The 20,488-nt window shown below is 44.5% G+C and overlaps 1 pseudogene; it reads left to right on the top strand.

Moving 5' to 3' along the window:
* The window catches only part of LOC111179944 (uncharacterized), a 67,663-nt pseudogene that overhangs the window by 24,369 nt on the left and 22,806 nt on the right, over positions 1 to 20,488 (top strand).

Here is a 20,488-nt window from a genome sequence, read left to right as displayed (position 1 = left end):
GAAGGGGACCCGTGGGCTAGGTGGGTCCCCCTGTTTCTATCATGATGCTACATATATGTGGTAGCAGTGGACCCAAACACAGCAGAATACTTGGGACAACTGCACAAAATAAAATGTTATTTCATTTTACAAAATGGTGACATTCTGTAACACTTTCTATAATTTTTTTTTTTTTTTTTTTTTGTGGTACGTGGGCCTCTCACTGTTTTGGCCTCTCCCGTTGTGGAGCACAGGCTCCGGACCAACAGGCTCAGCGGCCATGGCTCACGGGCCCAGGCGCTCCGCGGCATGTGGGATCTTCCCGGACCGGGGCACGAACCCATGTCCCCTACATCGGCAGGCGGACTCTCAACCACTGTGCCACCAGGGAAGCCCATGATGTTTTTTTTTTTAATTGGGGTATAGTTGTTTTACAATGTTGTGTTAGTTTCTACTGTACAACGAAGTGGGGTAAGTTCCCTGTGCTATACAGCGGGTTCTTATTAGTTATCTGTTTTATACATATTAGTGTATATATGTCAGTCCCAATCTCCCAAATAACTTTCTTTTTTTTACTTAACGAGTCATAAAATTTCTGTGGTGCTCCAAGGACAGTGGTGCTTCAAGGACAAAGGACAACCCTGCCTGAAAAAGCGTCAGCATTACACCACTGCCGGACTCTTAATCAGCCCTCCGCACCAGGTTGCATGGTTATGAAATTCCTGAGCCCACCTGGGCGACGCCCACCTGGGCTACGGGACCTGTCCCAAATAAGGAAAGGCATCTGGGCTGTCCCACTTCCACCCTATATAAGGAAGGTATATGTGCCTTGACCAATCAGTAAACAAAATTTTCACCTCTGACCATTCCTTTGTTTTCTGGCTATAAAAACCGATCAGTACCACATGTTCGGGCTCAACTAGAAAGCTGAGCCCAAACTGGAAGTAGTCTCCCAGACTACTAGGAAGTCGGCCTTTTATTCTGGCAGTGACCCTTCCCTCTAATAAATTCAGTCTTCTTTACATTCTGCCTTATGTCTGGAAATTCTTTTCCCACCCGCATTCCGACCACGACAATTTCCATGTCATTAAATATGGGTCTATGCATGATTTAGTTTGCATTGTGCTAAATGAACTATATAGATTCTGAAATAGGTACTAATGTTTTCATTTTAAAGATGAAGAAACTGATGTGCAGAAAGTTTTCAAAACTTCTACAGGTCCCACAACTAGTAAGTGGAGGAACTCCTATTGAAATCTAGTTGCATCCAACTCCAAAACCCAAGATTTTCCCATTACACCATGTTGACCCTCAGGACATAAAAAATTAAGCCTAACACCAACCCTCTTCTTTTGATTATCTGTCCAAAGCTCTGGGGAGTGGGATGTCTGTATAAGAAAGCAGAGTGGTAGAAATGCAGCCGCAACCACGATCTCCCTGAAATTTTTCTGTTATTTTGCAATTAACAGGCTTACAGCAATTTAAAGTCCGTTCAGGCATTGAACTCTTAGGCACTGGGCACGCAGAGATGAACAGGGATGCCAGTTTAAACAGCTGTGTCTGCTTCAAGACATTTCAAAGGCAAGGGGAAAGGGGGAGCAGATTCCCAGAGTGAGCCTGTGGAGTGACCCCACACTGGCACCCCACCCAGGGGTCACCACTGGTCCCTCCCGTGCGTACTGCTTCTGCCAGAGAATGTGACCTAATGAGAGTGGCACACATTTGCTCATACGTGAGATTCCTCGATACCAAAGGACGCCTTTCTCTCTGGCTTTTAGTGATGAAAACAGCAGTTTTGGGGGGTTTGTTTGTTTGTTGTATTGTTGACTTAAAAAAAATATACACACAACGTGAGTGTTGCGAGTTAAGTTTTATTTGGGGCAAAATGAGGACTGCAGCCCGGGAGACAGCGTTTCAGATAGTTCTGAGAAACTGCTCTGAGCAGGGGAAGGGAAGAGCCAGGATATATAGGAGTTTTGCAACAAAGAGCGGGTAATTGGGAACGTCAAAAGATTATTGTTATATGAAGAAAACCAGCTATCTCAAGTTAAGGAATTTAGTGCTTTTCTGTGTAGGGGAAGAGGCAAGAGTCTGGGCTCACTGAAATCATTCCCTTGATATGCACCTTAGATTATCTGGGGCCTGTATTTTCACATCCTGAGTTTCCTCCGTGCTCACCTGCAGGGAGTGGCTGCAGTCTGATGGCTGCTAGATGGCAGATATCTTTTTCAGCCCCGAGTTTCCTCAGGGCTCACCAGCTCACGTTGGAGAGCGGCAATCATTGGTGACTGTGACATCCTTTGTTTATTGACATGGCAGGAAATATTGTATTTATAAATATTCCATTCCATTTGTAAATACTCCATTTATCAGCGTCATATGCCAAGGCTCTCTGGGTCCCCGTTTCAGAGAGGACGTGAGAATTTGCCTCTCAGGTAGGGAGCCGCTGATTCCCACTAGAGGGCACTTGCTGCTGATTCTGGGCGACGTGCCATTCGGCGGGGGCGGGGGCGGGGCGGATAGTAAGTCCCGCTTCTGTGATCAGCCTGCTGTCAGATTCACAACACGCTTGTGGTACTTGGTTTGTTTGTTCTGGAGAACGGTTGGAGAGTGTTTCCCTGGCCAGCTGGGAGAGGCAGAGGGTGCGATGGGAGGGTTCCCTGCCCACCTCACTCTCCTCAACGCCCCCTCCACTCCCTTCCCTCCAGGACTCTTCTTAATCGCCCCCAGTGCCGCTCAGAGCCAGCAATGTTGGGAGGAGTAGATTAACCCTGGAGGGGTTGTGAGAACTCCCATTTCAGAACACAAAGGAAGAAAGAACAGAACTTTGAGATGCAAAGATTTATGAGCGAGAAAAGACTTCCGTAGGAAAAGGAAATTAGAAACCAAGCAAAGCAGAATATTCAAAAGACAGCCACACAGCACGCATAATAATGAAGTTTCCATGACTCCCTTCGGCTCAGGTCCGGCTCCTTAATAATTTAGATAGCAACTCCTTCCCTCGGCAAACAGGTGGGTGTAGAGGCTTTGCGGACGTTTCCTCACTGCTCCGTTCACTGTCTCTGAGAGGAAGGTTAGGTTGTCCAGAAGGCTTCCTTCGGGTGTCCAGATGGAGAAGCAGGCTCTGCGAGCCTGCCATTTGCATAAGGTAACGGAGTGAGATGATGGCACTTCTGGGACCAGCGGGCACGCTTCCTGGTCAGTGCCACGTGGACAGCACCAAGGTCGTCCCTCGGGCGCCTCAGAAGGATGGGGGTGGGGCTGAGGAAATGCAGGCAAATGTCAGTACGTGAGTGGACTTCGAAATGGAGGCGGGCACTCAGACTGCACCGGGTTCCTTTGGAAAACGATGCCACGAAGTCCTCATCTCTGGTTGGGTCTTGTTCGGTTGGTCTGTGGCGTGGGAGATATCCGTGGCTTGCTCGCGCTCCACTGCCATCCCCTAGTCCGGCTCCACTGCTCTCCATACCTGGGCTCGCAGCTAGTTTTTCCTGCCTTCACCTTTTCCTTGCGGTGGAAACCATGCACACTGCTACCGAAACGTCTTCCCAAAACACTGCTTCTCCCACGTCCCTCCCCAGATAGAAAACCTTCTATGGTGGAAGTCATAGACAAGTCCTCTCAGGCCTGTAGATATACTTTGTTTGACTACATGATACTTTAAAAAAAATCTTTTGAATTCATTTCCAACATTGTAAAAGGGAGATTTTTAGATAAAAATCTGAATTTCTAGCTTTGAGGGGGAAATTGGCAACTCTAGGCCTGCATTTCCACGTTGTAATTGACTAGAGCAAAGGAACATCGTTGCCTTCAGACATGGCACGTGTTTTCCAGTTCAGCTCAGTCCCTACCTCTCCGCTGTCTGCATGCCTCCCCAGCTTTACCCCACCCCAGTGAGGGTGACCTGCCTGGATCTTCTAGACTGGGTTCGTGATTCTTGTTCTATGACAAACCCTGACCCAGTGCAGAGGGTCCAAACCAGGCTCCCCATCAGCATTACCGAAGGGGCTCCAGCCTCAGAGGTGATCAGTTCTGCACCAGTGATAATTCCATGTCTGGGTTTAAAAAAAAACAACACACACACTACAAGTGATATTGCTTTTTTCCCAGGCAGTGGCACTGAGGATGGAAAGGAGGGGTCAGTTTTAAAGAGAGATTTTCGAATTGTATTATAAAAACAATACACTTTACTGATTTGATTATGGGGAGTGAGGGAGCAAAAGAAGACTAGGATCGTCCCAAGGTTTCTGGTTGAGAAACTAGGTAGCTAGTGGTGACATTCATGGGTAGAGGGAGCCCTGGAGGAGAAGCGGGTTTTGGGAGACCACCCAGATGGAGAGATGTAGAAGGCAGTTGGTTCTCTGACTCCCAGGCTCAGTGGTGAGGCCTGGTGTGGAGACAGAGTTTGCAAAGCCACCAGCCCTGAGGTGGTTGATGAAGCCATGAAAGTGAAGAGATGGCCCTGGAGAGGGATGTGGTCTGAGAAGAGAATGGGGCCAAAGTCAGAATACTAGGGAGCACCAGGCAGAAGGGGAGTCGGCACAGTGGCAAATACCAGGAGAAACTCTGGGAGAAGAGAGCTTCTCAAAGGGAGCGGTCAGAGAGGGCAAAGCAAATGAGGTCTGAAAAAAGAATCTATTTGATTGGGCAATTGGGAAGAGGTCATTGTTTTGTTTTCAGAGTGCAACTGTTGAAGGGTAAGCGGCAGAAGCCTTATTTCTGTGAATTGACACATAGGTGGGAGAAGAATGGAAATGCATGGTTGCCAACCATTCTTTTGAGAAGTTAAGAAGGGAAGAAGACAAAGAAGTAGCGGAAGGAGTGGCAGAATTGGAGAGGGCGTTTTCTTTTTCTTGGGATGGAGGAGGTGTGTGCATTTTGATATGGGGCGGAGGGCAGTGGGGAAGGAGAGGCTGACTTCGAGGGGGGTGGGGGGTGGTGGTGGTGGATTAGGTGTGGAGCAGAGCCCGGGAGGACAGCGCAGGATGGAATGAGGAGCACGTGACCAGCTTAGACTGGGAAAAGGGACCCTTCACCCTCTGGGTCTGGAGAAAACAGGAGAAGGAGGTTGCAAGTAAAAAGGTGGGAAGTTGGAATTCATGTCTGATTGCTTCAAATTTCTTTGAAGTTGGAGGCAAGGCAGGTGACGGGAGGAGTGCTGAGGGTGTGGAGTGGCTGGTGTGGGATGTGCTCCTCTGGGGGTGCTCTGAGCCCTTGTGGTAGTGGCTGCTCCTCATATCTACTTTTCCTGTATTCTTTAAAGTTCTCTTTACTTTAAAAAAATTACTCATTTAAGGTGTAAAATTCAATAATTTTTAGCATATTTACAGAGCTGTACTACCATCATCACAATCCAACTTTATCAACATTTCCATCACCCCATAAAAATCCCTCATACCCACTTTTAGTCAATTCCCATTCTCCACCCCAGCCAACCACTAATCTACTTTTTTTTTCCTCTACAGATTTGTCTATTCTGAACTTTTCATATAAATGGAATCATGCAATATGTGATCTTTTGTCTCTTGCTTCCTTCACTCTGCAGAATGTTTTCAAAGTTCATCCACATTGAACTTGTTCAGTACTTCATTCCATTTTATGGCTGGATAATAATCTACTGTATGGGTGGATCCCATTTATTTAGTCATTCACCAGTTGATGGACATTTGATTTGTTTCAAGGCTTTGGCTATTATGAATCATGTTGCTCTGAACATTCACGTTCACGTCTTTGTGTGGACATACATTTTCATTTCTCTTGTGTAAATACCTAGGAATGGAATCACTGGGTTACACTTTTTTTGTTTCACTTTTTAAGAAATGCTGCCACCCTGTTTTCCAAGGTAGCCGCACCATCTTACATTCCCATCTTTTCATGTGCTTACCAGCCATTCATATATCTTCTGTGGTGAAGTATCTATTCAAATTCTTTGCCCATTAAAAAGAAATAAGTAGTTTGTCTTATCATTGAGATATAAGAGTTCTGCTTTACTTTTTTACTAGACAATTTCTCATTATTCCAATCCCCTGATGTAGTTAATAATTCTTTATATTAAACTTCACCTGTGCAAATTACTGTGTGGTATCTCTCATTATCGCACACTGACTTACACAGGTGGCCACTAATACTTATTCTCTGATAACCCAGCAGGAAATACCCAGAACAGAAATAAGAAAAAGTGAAAGCTTTGGATCTAGGAAGATTTGCATTTGTATCCCGGTTTTGCCGCTTACTTCTATATGTCCTTAGGCAAGGCATTTAAACTTTATGAATTGCATGTTATCATCTGTAAAATAGGAAAATGATGTTCATTTCACAGGATTTTCTTAAAGATTATAGATAATGTACATAATAGCTTATCACAGAGATTGGCACGTAGCAACTCGATAAATGAGCCAACACAAACAGAAGCAAGTGGTCAAGAGCTGAAAATAAACCTTAGGATGTTCTGTGGGTGTTCTATCTAGTCAAACCACATTTGATGAAAGGTCCTTGTTATTCAGTGAAAAGTGTCCTTAACTGGCACCTGAGTGCTGCTATCGTTAAAGAGGTGTCAGAGAGGCGAGTGATGGCTCAGGAAGGTCCTCAAACCGTGGCTGCACTTGGGAAGCTCATTATGAATTTGGGGGTGGTCTTCAGTTTCAGGGGGCCTATCTTATCAGTACCCCAGGGGCGTCCAAGCTTTAGAAGCCTGACTGAAGTCAACGAAACTCATATAGTTATTCTAGTCATTAGGTTAACTGGAATGACTCACTCAGAGACTGATCCATTACTCAGTCACTAAAAATTATGAAGTTTAGAAAACAATTACTTATTGTCATATTCAACTGACTATATATGGAGACACAGCCTTAAACTAAAATGATCAAGTTTACATTTAAAAAAAGCATAAGTAACAACATATCACAAGCACCACTGCATTGCTTGTGACACTAAAGATTTAGTTTACCGGTAGGTTTGGACACTTTTAGATATCCTAGTTTGGTATGTGAGCTCTTTTGCCCCTTAAAGAATGTTAGAACCAGAATCAGAAATAGACACAATGAAGGAGTCATAAAGGGGTAATATGTTGCCTGGTAGAGAATGGGTTTTAACCCTGATGGAGCTGGACAACAGCCAGCTGGGGACTCGGCAGCTTCTGCCTCTTGGGTGGGGAAGCTGGAGAATGAGAATACCTGCTCTTGTCCTGAGAGGGTCCTTTTAGTGATCGATTTGGTCAGGTAGCTGTAAGACAAGTATCCATTCATTGTCCCTGGGGAAGCCTGCTTCAGACATGTTAAGTATGCTGTGTGGATGATCTGGAGTGTGATCTATTACCTGTAGTATTTGAACATTTTCTTGCATTTGAGCTGTGCTATTGTGAACAACGTGAGTGCATGCAAGGCATGGATGGGGTTTTTTGCTCAAGCATTTACACTCTGAGACCGGGGGACCAGGGGACAGCAGCTGGGCCACACAAGCCTGATTTCCTGCTACACACCAGGAACAAACTGGACTGGGTGGTTGGTGTGCTGCGTGCTTTTATTTAATACCAAACAGGCCATTTTTGTCACCAAGGAAGAACCACAATGTACCCTGTAGGAGGGCAGGAGACAGTGGATGTTCCCATCTGGAGAGGCAGAGAAACAAGGTGGGCTCTGGACGGAAGAGGGGAAGAGCTCTGGGTCTGGTGGAGGTGGGGCTGAGGTTCGGAGCATGGAGAGGTGATGGCATGTATCAGCTACTCTCTCTGTTGCACGTCCCTTGTCCAGTGTGAGCCATGTTTGGGGAGTTAAAGAACATGTTTGTGCCCACACTTAAGACACAGTATGTGGAGTGAGCTGCTATTCCTGGAAGATCAAGTTCTGAGATGACAAGAGGTCAAGAGGTCTTGAATTGCAGGGTCTTGGCACCTTGATGTTCTGGGGCAAGAGCTCTGGCTGAGATGACATGTGACAGAGAATATTTATGGGACAAGTAAGCTTTTCTCAGTGACCACTTCTCAATACTTGAGAAGGTGAGCCTTATAAGAGGCTAGACTTCCTGCAGCCATAGAGGACGGGCTTGGGCGATTGTTATCGGGGTGTTAAAAAGCCAGAGAATTTGAGCATTTCCAGGTTATGGAAATATAAATATAGACTTCCATGCCATAGGTCTAACAAAATCACTGAAACTTGCAGAAGTTTAATCTAAGGATAATATGAACGATCTGGCATTTCCAAATCATTATTAATGACCAGCAATGAAGAAATGACATTTCATCTCTTCTATTCCCCACCCCCCACCCCAGCTTACTGCACTGGGAAGTCTGGGTGGGGTCACAGACCCCTTGCCTCACAATGCTCCTCCTAACAGTGCATCTTGCTTCATGGCTCTTGCAATGGACCAGCTCTGATGCTGAAATAGAAATCTGATTCAGTTTCTACTCTTGACTTTTGTTTGTCTCTGTACTATTCATTACCCTGTGATTGTTAAGAGCTGGCTGCCCTTTCTGATTTTTAGACTTTCATGGTATCCTGGGACTTTTAGTAGTCTCTCCTTCCTTACCTCCACCTTTCTTCCTTCTTTCCTCCTTCTCTCCCCTGTTCTGAAAAAGGATTTAAGATGCTCATAGAGATACAGTTGATCAAGATAAGATACTAAATTTATGTAAAATATTAAATTAAATTAAAAGCAGATTAATAAAAGAAAGGAAAAATAAGGATGAGGAATAAGGGGGATACAAATATATACAGACCCCTAAGAGCCCCAACTCTTGGCTACTGGTAGGCTGCCCGTTGGTCCAAGCTTTCTGGAGATCAATCAAAAAGAGAGGAGCTAACTAACTGCCCAGCTCACAGGGGTCATGAGGTAAAAACAAGCCATAACAACCCATTCTTGATAGGTTATAGATATCAGGAATATATATTTATATTCAACTTATTCCTAAAACCAGAAAGAAAATTTTTCTCAAGCTCATAAAGATCTTATATAATGTGACAGGGGAGTTCCTCGACAATTCTAATGGTCTACACTGGGATGGAATTCGTTTGGGGTGACCATACCAAAGCTCAGTTCAGTAAAAGCAGTTCTCCAGGGGACCAGCTCAGTAAGATCTGCTGGTCTAGATTTTAATAGATGTTGGATGGTGGTGAGTTTGAGACTCTTCTCCCTCACAAGTCCTGGATCTAGCGGTTCTGTGTTTTCCAGCAAGGGCAGGACTTTATCCCATAATGGATGTCGCACTGTGGGTAGGATCCATTATGGGATAAATAATGGACTTTTGACTTTGTTCCCTGACAGAATCCTTCCACTGCTTACAGCTGGCTCCAGGAATTCCTCAGCTCAACCTAGGTTGCTCTCCCCTCTCCTTCCTGTCGATCCTTAAAATTCTGGCATATTCATCTATTCTCATTGAAAGTGACGTCTTTTTTCTTACCATCTGTGCGGACTTGGGTGAGTTCTTCATCATTCCTAAGGCTTTTTCCCACTAACTGTAAAAGTGAGCTGTATCTATGTCATGGTTTTAATGTGAAGAGTAAAGGAGAGATTATAAATCCTGTAGCTCTGTGCCTGGAAAATAGGAGGCAAAGGAAAAATCTTAGTTCTCCTCTGTCTTCCGCTCGTAACATAATGTGGTGTCTTTAAATGTATAGACTTTAAAAATCTAGTGCTTTACTTATTTCATGTGTAATTTTTCCTTCTGAGGAGACTATGTCTTTCCATAGTGCTTTAGACATAGTAGGAACTCAGTGCATGTGGAATGGATGATTCCAATTGGAATGATATGAAAAGGAGGAGTAGAGCAGGATAGAGGACAAACTCTGCACTCCATCTGAGGGTCCATATGGCAGCCAGTTAAAGCCATGGCAGGATCATGTTCCCTAGGTCCCCTCATAACGTGCTCCAAAGCTATTTCCCCTGTCAAAATGTGAGAGACAGAGGAAGAGAGTGTGGGGGAGAGAGGGGGATAGAAGGTAGGAAGAAGCTGGAAGTCTTTTTTCCTCCTTACTCAACTTCAGTAAATAACTCAAATATTTTAATAGCCCTATTTTCTCAATCCTCCTGCAATTTAATTTGAGGCTTTTGGTAATGCACAGTTGTAAGCATAATAGGTTTTTTTTTTTTTTTTTAACTTAAAGAGAAGCTTTGTGTTTGAATGAAAGTCACATACAGAAGGAATCTAATTATTTTTTAAAAATCTCTTTATTGTAGAACAATTCTCAAACATGAGTCAAACACTCCCCCTGCCTCTTTCTCCACCAACCTCCCTCAGTGCTACCTAAGGAGACTTGAAAATAACTCATGGTATTTCGGCGGAAATCAGCAGGTTATTTAACTTATCCTAGATGGGTCTTAATAAAAAAGAATTATCCTACCCTCAGTTTATGGAACAAAAGGGTGTGGGAGTGTCCAGGACGGAAGAGCTGAGCTGCTTGCCTGTTTAGGGAGCTCAAACATATCAAAGCATGTCAGAGCACTTAGGGCATCTGGCCATGGGTTCTGTTTGAATGCGGGCTTAATGAACCTAAAGGGAGAGGGGACCAGGACCAGTCAGAGCTAATGACTGGTCCTCATTTTAATAATTGCAGGCAGTAAGAAGGATACGTTTGAAGGTCCCAAACTAAAACATTTTACCTGGAGGAAAGGGACAGACAAGGGTACCAATTCAATCCAAGGATGCTGTTTGGGTGAGTTGGAGGGATGATTTTGAGCATAACATTATATGATGATATAGAGTATAGTATACCTTCCTGGTAAAACCTCAGGACAAGAACTTTGGACACCCACATGTTGACTTCAAAATCAGGTAAGATCCGTCCAGTCCAGATATCTTTCTATAGCAAGACCTAAAAAAAAACCTTTTAACCTTAGGTCTTGATGAAGATGTGAAAATTAAGAATGATATAACTCACATTCTGCAATTAAACTTCATACGTCTTACCATATAGCTAACTCACATGTAAGTGCATATGTAAACTGTGAAGGTTTTAAGGAGACTCTCTAAGGAACTGGTAAAAGTCCTTAGGTCTGGCTGAGAGATTCCCGTGTGTTCTTGTTGAAGTCGTAATTCTGTTATCCCAGTTCTGTAGATTCTCTTCTATGTTCCATGCCTTTGTTTCTAAACAACAGGCTGTACTGAGATGTGTTTTTCTTCTGCTGGGGCCTTTATTCTATCTTTGTTATATGCTGGTTCATTTTATACACAGTTTTTATCATTGTATTGCTACTATAATCTTTGACTTCCTCCAATGAGCAAAGAGAAATAATCAGACGAGAACTGTACAGCCTCCCACCATGACATCTGCCCTCCTCCAGTACCTGTTTCATATTCTGCCTTCCGACTTTTCCTAAGACGAACCCTCCGTCTTCTCTGTAAGTCCAGCTCCTCCACGTATGCCTTCAATCACGTCCCCTTTCACCTACTCAAGCACGTCACTCCAGCACTTCTCCCCATCATCCACTGTCACTGGCTCATTCTCTTCAGCATGCCCACATGCTGTAATTTCTCCCATCTAAAAAATAAATCTTTTCTTGACCCACTTTCTTCTGCAGCTACATGGCATTTCTCTTTTCCCCTTGAAACTCCTTGAAAGAGTTGCTGCCTCCAATTCCTTTCTCCCATTATCTTGGAAACCCACTCCAAGCAGGCGTTCATCTCAATTAGTTCACTGAAACTACTTTTATCAAGGTCAACAGTGGCTTCTATGGAGCTAAATCCAATAGTCATTTTTCATTTCTCATGATCAGCCACTGCCCCTCCCCCATTACCTCTCCAACCTTATCACCAACTTCTCTCCCCCTCTAGCCACACAGTCCTTACTGTGCCTCAAATCCTCCAAGAATGTTTTCTCCTCAGGGCTTTGGACTGGCTGTTTCCTCTGCCCATGATGCTCTTCCCCAGATATCTGCCTGCCTATTTCCCAGACTGCTTTTCAAATCTCTGCTCAAGTGCCTCCTTTGAAGCGAGGTGTACCCTGACCATCCTATTTAAAACTGCACCCCCATCCCATCTGCTGTCACTCCTTTTTTTATTAGTCAACTATTACTGTGTAACAGTAGTAGTTACCCAGTAACTATTATAATAGTAATAACTATTACTATTATATAACAATTACTAATAGTTAATAATAGTATTAACTATTACTGTGTAACAGTAATAGTTACACAGTAACTGTGTAACCCCCAAACTTAATAGCTTCAAACAACAATAGAAATGTCTTATCTCTCACAGTTTCTGTGGGTCAGGAATTAGGGAGTTCTAGGTGGTTCTGGCTGGTATCTCTTATGAGGTTGTAAGTCACATGTCGCCCCAGAGTGCAGTCATCTGAAGACTTGACTGGGGCTGGAAGCTTCATTTCTAATATGGCTTATTCACATGGCTGTTGGCAGGAAGCCTCAGTTTCCTCCCACGTGGACCTCTCCCCAGGCTGCTTGAGTGTGTGCCTCATGACATGGCAACCACTACCCCAGAACAAGCAATCTAAGAGACAGCCAGGCCGAAGCTGCAATGTCTTTTATAACCTAGCCTTGGAAGTCACATGCCGTCATTTCTGCAGTATCCAATCAGTCTCACAGGCCAGGCCTATTTAGTGTGGGAGGAAACACAAGTTGTGTTTCCAGGAGGTGGGATCGCTAGGGGCCATGCTGGAGTCTATGGATTTCCATAGTACTCGTCATCTTCAAACACACCGTATCATTTACCTATTTCAGGTGTTTATTTTTGGTCTCCCCACACTAGATGCATGTTCCTCGAGGGTGGTGATTTTGATCTGTTTTGTTGAGAGTTCTACCTCTGAGTGTCTAGCACAGTGCCAGGCATATAGTAAGCACTCAGATATTTGTCAAATGAATGATTGGATATAAAGTTCTGTAAAATCCTGTCTGCCTACCCTGATTATTATTCCGGAGCAGCTTCTCACTCTTAAATTGCAAGAGGCTGCAGATCCAGACGGCTCTTTACACTTCTCTGAGCATTCAGTGACCCATCTTTGTTTTCTGACCCAATCTATTTAGTGCCTTTGCTGGAGTGAATAACTTCCTGATTGAGATCTGAGCTAAAAACAAATTCTTCACCATTGGAACCCACCCCCCCAACAACACCACCATCTCTCTCTCTTTTTCCCTCTCTCTCTCTCTCTCTCTTTCTCTCTCTCTCTCTCTCTCTCTCTCTCTCTCTCACACACACACACACACACACACACTAAGAGTTTTCTTTGACCGTTTCATGCCCAGTATATATAATAGTAATAGGGCGTCACCCACAATGTTTTCTGATTCTGTCAGGGGTAAGAGCTAAGGAGAGAATGATAATAAGTAAGAGGAAGTCAAAGGAAGGCATTCTGGGGTTCGGGTGGCTGTAAGAGAACCAAGGCCTTGTTCTGTGGTCGAAGAGAGGAATTATTAGCATCTGATGGCTACCGTGCCACTAGAGCTCAGGAATTACCGAGCAGAGAAGCACCACCTGTTCCCTCCCTGCTGGGTCTTGGCGGTGCAGGCAGCTGAGGTGGTAGCAGACAAGCTGGTGCCTGAGGAGGTGGGAGCCCCAGCTGAGGGGGCTGGTAGAGGGGCCGGTGGCCGCTGAGAAGGGCAGGGTCGAGCTGGTGAGGAGACAGCCCTGGCTTCTCCTCTGTCCATGGCTAATCCTTCCACCTGTGCTTTGGGGCCCATCCTGATTTTCTTTACAAGCTCTTGTTCAGCCTTCTCCCCATACCCGTTCCTTGCTTCTTCCTTCACCACGGGCTTTCCCCCTCAGTCTGCAAACATGATTAGCTCTCCCCTATCCTAAAAACCTCTTCTCTCTCCTGGGACCACTTTTTCTCAGGTCTTAGCCACCCCCCAAATAAAACGAACACACACGCAAAACCACATTTCTCTACCATTTGTTCCTATTTGCAACCACCTTTTGGCTTTCCTTAGCAAATTTATTAAATGAGCTATTTGTGTGCCTGGCCGTTCTCATCAATTTACTCAGTTATTTATTTAATAAGCAAATTACTGAGGACCTATTATGTATTAAATACTTAGAAGAGAGAAATGGAGTATGATTTCTGCCCTTAAGGAGCACTCTGCCTAATAGGGGACACAGGTCAACAAATTATAATGTAATGTGATAAGTATAACAAAAAGGACATGTGCAAGGTCCAGACGTAACACAGAAGAGGGTGTCATTGGCTCGACAGAAGGTAGGCAGGAATCCGAGATGGTTTCCTAGAGACGTGGAGTCTCAACAAGGTTAATAATATAGGGCGAGGGAGTGGGGGGAAACAGAGAATATCTTGGAAGCCAAATAAGAGATACTGGTCAACTTAATCAAATGCACAGAGAGATGATGTAAAGTGAGGAAAAATATACATAGGAGTTGGCAGCCTGAAGAGCACTGGGGGAGTCGGAGGGAAGAGGATTGCAGTGGGATGAGAAGCAAACTTGAGCGAGAAGCTAGAGACAGTTTGGGCAGGAGCTTAGCTGAGATGGAAGAGCATTGTAGGGTAGCAGCCAGAGAGAAGGTCAGGGTGAGGGGAGAGGTCAACAGTTCTCTGGGGCCAGGAGAAACAGTAACATCATAGTCACCAGATTCTTAGGGGTGGTGTGAGGATTCAATGAGTTAATACACATAGAGTGACGGCGCCTGGCACACATTCGATTAGGAGGTGGGGGAGCAAGAATGCAAATTCTCGTGCTTTGGTGCCAATCCCGCACTCATTCTGTTGCATCAGGAAGGCCTGGGGAAAGTCTTCCACACTCAGAGAGTTCTTGGGGTAATGGGGAGAGAGAAGAGAGTTTGGGCAGGGCCACCTGAGGCCACTGATAGGTCTTGTTGCTCATTCAGGAGAAACAGGCTCTGAGCTTCCTGTGTTCTGACAGGGTCCCCTCATCACTTCTTCTCACGTGGCTTCTTAGCCTGACTTCTTCAAAGAGAAGGCCGCCTCCTAGGATGACAGCCCCAACGATGTCCCAGCCACACATTGCACGTGGGGAGCTTTGCCATCAGGGAGGGGACTGATGCCGAGGCTGGCTGAGCTGTGGCCACTGCAGTTTTGTTGGCTGCCCCGTGAGCAGGGTGGGAACGTCCTTCAGGGGTAGAGTTGTGGGAAGCTCTCAGACACCAGCCCAGGAGGATGTGAGCCACACGGACTAAAGGGAAGAGCAGAGCTCATTCAGTCCCTGATCTGGGACTGGTCTCAGATGAGGGCAAAATAGCATATTTAGTTTTAAAATGCCATTCATAAAGAATGGGGAAAAAATCACCATAATCCTACCACCCAAAGGCAACCACTGTTAACATTTGGGGTAAGCCATTCCAGACTTTTCTATTTAGTTTTTTCCACTTAATGTGCAAACTTCATTTCATGTTAATAAATAAATATATTTCCAAGTACATCATTTTAAATGATCGTATAGTATTCTTGTAAATCAACTAAAGGGGTAATTGAATGGAAGAGGAAGACATGGTTTGGGTAATCCTACATTTCACCTCACCAATCTGCCACCAGGAAGCCCCTCCCAGAGACCACATTCCCACACACTCAGTGTATCTGAAACAGGGCTTTTGCCGCCAAACCATTCCCTCCTTCCAAAATTCCATTCTTCTAGTCACCCATACTCAAACTCCTAGAGTCACTTTGTCTTCCTTCCCTTAACATCTGCTAGTCACCATATCTTGCCAAATCTTCCTTTGCATACTTTTTCACCCACCCCACTTCCTTTTCATTTCTGCTTTCAGTACCTGAGGCCAGAACATTATTAACTTGTTGCCTAATTACAACATTCTCCAACTTATTGCAATTACTTCTTAATTTATGTCCCTGCCGTCAATCTCTCTCTCTTTTCTCTAATTCATTCTGCAGAATGCTGCCAGACTTCAGATACTGCTCAAAAACCTTCGATGTCTTCAAATTTCCTAAAAAACATATCTTATGTTTGTATAGCACATCTCATTTCATTTCTATTTCTGAAAATAAAGTATGCCTGGTAACATATAGGAACATATACTCTCATTAAAAGAGATCTACCTGTATCAATAATTTAGAAATATTTGTCAACCTCAATGCCTAGCCCAATACTTACAAATGGTAGTGACTCAATAGATATGAATGGATAAGTAAATAAATGAATGAAGCTCCTTCTATTTTCCACTGACTTTCATCATAAAACTAGAGTTCTCAGGGTTAACATTTTAAAGTTAATTAATGGACAGACTTGAAAATCTTGGCAAGGAAGACATCAGTAGGCATGAAGCATTGTGCTGAGAATGTTGGTCGTGGGACATTTCCATCACTTTATATTTAGAGTTCTGTGGTAACACGTTACAGCATACCCAAAATTTAGGGCCTCTAGTGCTCTCTACCACTTTCGCTAACTTCTCTTCCTCAGATGACTGGAATATCTGTCATAAGCAACTTGGATGAAAAGGTAAAATATTCTTTTCTAGGATTTAATGAATTGGAGTGATGCAGAGAGAGGAAAGGAAACCTCCAGTTCAGTGAAAGGGACACACAGGTAACCAGAAAATTGAAGAGTCCTTCAGTGCAGCCTAGTGCTGGACTTTGGAATGAGAGTACATTGGACACTTAATATCCCATGCTGAACCTGATTCCTCGTCTGTAAGATAGAGATAATACCTGCCACGTATGGCTGTAGAGAATGTTAAGTGCAGTTAGGATGTGTTTGTGCTTATAGCACATAGTAAAACAAGGCAATAAATAGCTCTCACTATTGTATTAGCCAGGGTTTTCCAGAGAAACAGCATCAATAGGATATATGAAATTTATTGTAAGGAATTGGCTCAGGTGACCATGGAGGCTGGCAAGTCCAAAATCTGCAACATTGATGTCCCCATTCAAGTCCCAAAGCCAGCAGGCTGCTGTAGAACCAGGAAAAGTGATGTCCCAGTTTAAAGGCCATCAGGCAGGAGAATTCTCCACTACTTGGGAGAGGGGCAGCTTTTTGTCTATTCAGAACTTCAACTGATTGGATGAGGCCCACATATATTATAGAGGGCAATCTGCTATACTCAGTCTACCGATTTAAATGTTAATCTCATCCAAAAACACCCTCACAGAAACACCCAGAATGTTTGACCAAATATCTGGGCACATCATAGCACAGTCAAGTTGAAACATAAAATTGACCATCACAACTATTATCAATAATAATAAACTGTAGGCACAGAGTGCTATGAGAGTACATCACAAGATATTGATCAATCTGGAGTAGTAGGTATAGGGTAGGCCTTGGAGAAAAGGACTGATGAAGCCTTCCTAAAAGTTATGGAGTCTAATAGACTGTGGGTCACCCAGGTGAAGATGTCCAGAAAGCATTCAGTATAGGGATTGGGGCTCAGGGGAGAAAACTGCCAGTTGGTAAGGATTTGAGGGCCAGGTCAGAAGCTGAAGCCATGAGAATGGATGAGAGCAGTCAGGAAAAGTGTATAAGTGAAAAGACGGGAATGGAGCCATGAGGAAAAACAGGATTTTACAGGGAGCCAACAGAGCGGACTAGCTAAAATAAAAACCTACTCAACTGAAATGTTCCCCAAAACCCAAGACTTGAAACAAATAAATGCCTGCTTCTTGATCTGTTCTGTCGATTCAAAGATCTTAAAATGAGTTTGCACGAAGTTGGTGCTACTTGTACTGAAACTATTAGCACACATTAAGTGAGGTCCTTGCAATATTTGGCTCCTAGCTGTTATCACAGCTTCCTACTTTTGCAGGCTCCCCAACTCCGGACCAGAATGCTAGGGACCACCACTAGGTGTCCAAAGCAGGGGACAACCAAGTAGGTGGCCACCTACATGGAATGATTTGACAAGGTCTTTCTACTCCCAACACCACCCCTACTAGTACCTACAGCAATCTTTCCATCACAAAGTCCTTGAAGGGAAGGACCATTTCCTATCCATCAGTAAAGAGAGTTGGCTCTGCTTCTAACTGGCAGCATGACGAAGAACCAGTCACTTCTCCCTCCAGGACCCAGATTCTTCCTTTATAGGAAGAGGAGACTGAACATGATGATCTTTAAAATCCTGCCTTGCCCTAACCTTCCATGAATCAGACTGTAAAGAATTGTTGAATTGTCTGAATTAATGAATTTGTGTTTTTCCATTTGGGTTAGGAAATCCCACTAGGAGAGGCAACAAGTTATAAGCTGTTAATATTAGCACAAATTAATATTTCTGATTGCTGAGTGTAGAATCTTGTCAAATGGGAGGCCCTGTAGAATCTAGGGGTGTGAGGGGAGGAGAAATAAAAGTAGTCTAAGTGGGGGCACTGCTCATGAGAAGAAGCCTGTTGGGTGAGTAGGGATTAGGGTGGAGATGGTCGAATAAAATCTATGTCAGCTAGGGGACCTACTGGAATCTTAGAAATATGGGGGATTTGAAGACAAAGAGGGGGATTTCGGTTCAGTTTAACAAACATTTGTTAAGAATATACCATATGTCAGGCACTTGACTAAGGAGAGTGTGGATACAATAATGAGTAAAACCAAGTTCCTGACCTTCAGGAATTCACAGTCAGAGACTGAGAGGGCCAAGGAACATTTCAACAGGGGGCGTTAATTATATAACAAGTGGTTAAGAGTGCAGACTTCGGGCTAGACCGCTTAGATCTAAATCCCAGTTCTGCCACTTACTAGTTGTGAGACTTGGGCAAATTTCTTAACCTCTCTCTGTTCCATTTCTTCATCAATAAAATGGGGATAATAATAATACCTACTTCTAGGGTCGTTGTGAGGCTAGAGTGAGTTGCCTAGAATAGACTGTATCTGTTTGTTATTACTAAGTGAGCTATGGAGACAGGCAATAGGTACAATGGGAGAGGAGACCAGGGAAATCTCAATAGGCAAGTGTGTCCCCTACACAATCAGTGGCGATTCTGCATTTTTGCCTTTGTTTCACTTTGTCTTTCCTGGGTCTCTACTAAACCACGTTCTTACTCATCCCACCCCACAGGGCCAATGATTTGCCATCACGAGCGAGTGGAGTAAGTGTCTCGCATCCTCGATGCCCCTTTCATAAGGAAGGCCTGGCCTCCAGAAAACAGCCATCTTTATCTTTGATTCCTGTCCAGTGTACTTTCCTTCAGCCACCTCCGTCTGTCTTCCTCACCGTCCACCTGAGCTCCTGTCCTGAGGTCCTTTGCCCAGAACACTTGCACTTCTCATCACACTCTGAGCAGTGGGGGTCGCTAGTCTCCAGCTTTTTCTTCTCTTGGGGCTCTTCTTGGTCTCCTTCCCTCTGGGTGCAGCGTGCTCCTTTCTCCCTGCGCCATCCAGTGATATTAGGAAATCAGGAAGCAAAGACAGATTCGGGGCAAGGAACTGAGAATGCTACAGTGTAGGAACCCTGAAAGCACTGGTCCAGGAAAGAGAAGTCTGGTTCACCCCGGCTCTGCCACCAGCCTGCTGTGTGACCCAGGCAAAACTCTCCAGCTCGGTTTCCTTCCCTGGGTCAGAAAGTGAGAGTGTTGGATGAGGTCAGTAGTTTGCAAACTTCTCACCGCTATGGACCTCTTTTATTGTTTCTCTCTGCACGGACTTCATGTTTTGAAAGATTTGATCTCCCCCTCCCCTAACCCCTGAGTTTTAAAGAATTATTTCTCCATATGTAATTAATCAGAGACTTTAAACAGCCAGAGAGAGATTGATAACACAGAACTGACAAAGCTTAATGAAAAGCAAACATAAATCAGACGTTTAAAGAGAGCTTTTGTCGGGCTTCCCTGGTGGTGCAGTGGTTAAGAATCCGCCTGCCAATGCAGGGGACACGGGTTTCGAGCCCTGGTCCAGGAAGATCCCACATGCCGGGGAGCAACTAAGCCCGTGCGTCACTTTGCGCTCTAGAGCCGGTGAGCCACAGCTCTTGTAGCCTGCGTGCCTAGAGCCCATGCTCCACGATAGAAGCTACCGCAATGAGAAGCCCGTGCACCGCAACGAAGAGTAGCCCCCGCTCGCCGCAACTAAAGAAAGCCTTCGCGCAGCAACAAAGACCCAACGCAGCCAAAAATAAATTAATTAATTAGTTTTTAAAAAAGAGAGAGCTTTTGTCATGGATTCTTGGTAAGTGCATGAATTCCACTGGAGTTTTTGAAGTATTGAAAATAGCTCTGGCTCTCCCATTGTCCCTTTAGTGTATTCCTGAGTCTAAGTTCTCTGGGCTGGAAAAAGTTGACTAGATGATCTCTAAAGTCCCTTCTATTCCACAAATGTTCTAAACCTGTGACATCCCTGTGTGGTTGCTGAGTTGAAATGCCCGGAGGCTGGAGGTCCAGCCAGAAGAGGCTTGTAGGGGCTGTCTGGGGCTCTGCTCACAGTACAGTCACCCTCCAGCCATTTTGATGCTGTCGTTCAAAATTGGTGTTACTTTCTCATGGGTTGAACTGAAGTCTGTCTTTACTGAGTTTATGAAACAAGTTTTGCTAACCACAGTAGCATATGCCAAGTCTCCCAGTAGCTTATGGGGGCAGTAATAGAGCAGGCACAGAGTTTTCAGGCACTTAATCTCCTAACCCCACTTACGTACCCCGCAAAAATGATATCCTAATAATGA

Source organism: Delphinapterus leucas, chromosome 1, assembly GCF_059928025.1.
Source record: "Delphinapterus leucas isolate spDelLeu-1000000601 "Yukka" chromosome 1, BTC_Dleu_Yukka2, whole genome shotgun sequence".
Classification (NCBI taxonomy): Eukaryota; Metazoa; Chordata; class Mammalia; order Artiodactyla; family Monodontidae; genus Delphinapterus; species Delphinapterus leucas.
Note: the sequence above shows the minus strand (reverse complement) of the source record. Positions and strands in the feature narration are given on the sequence as shown.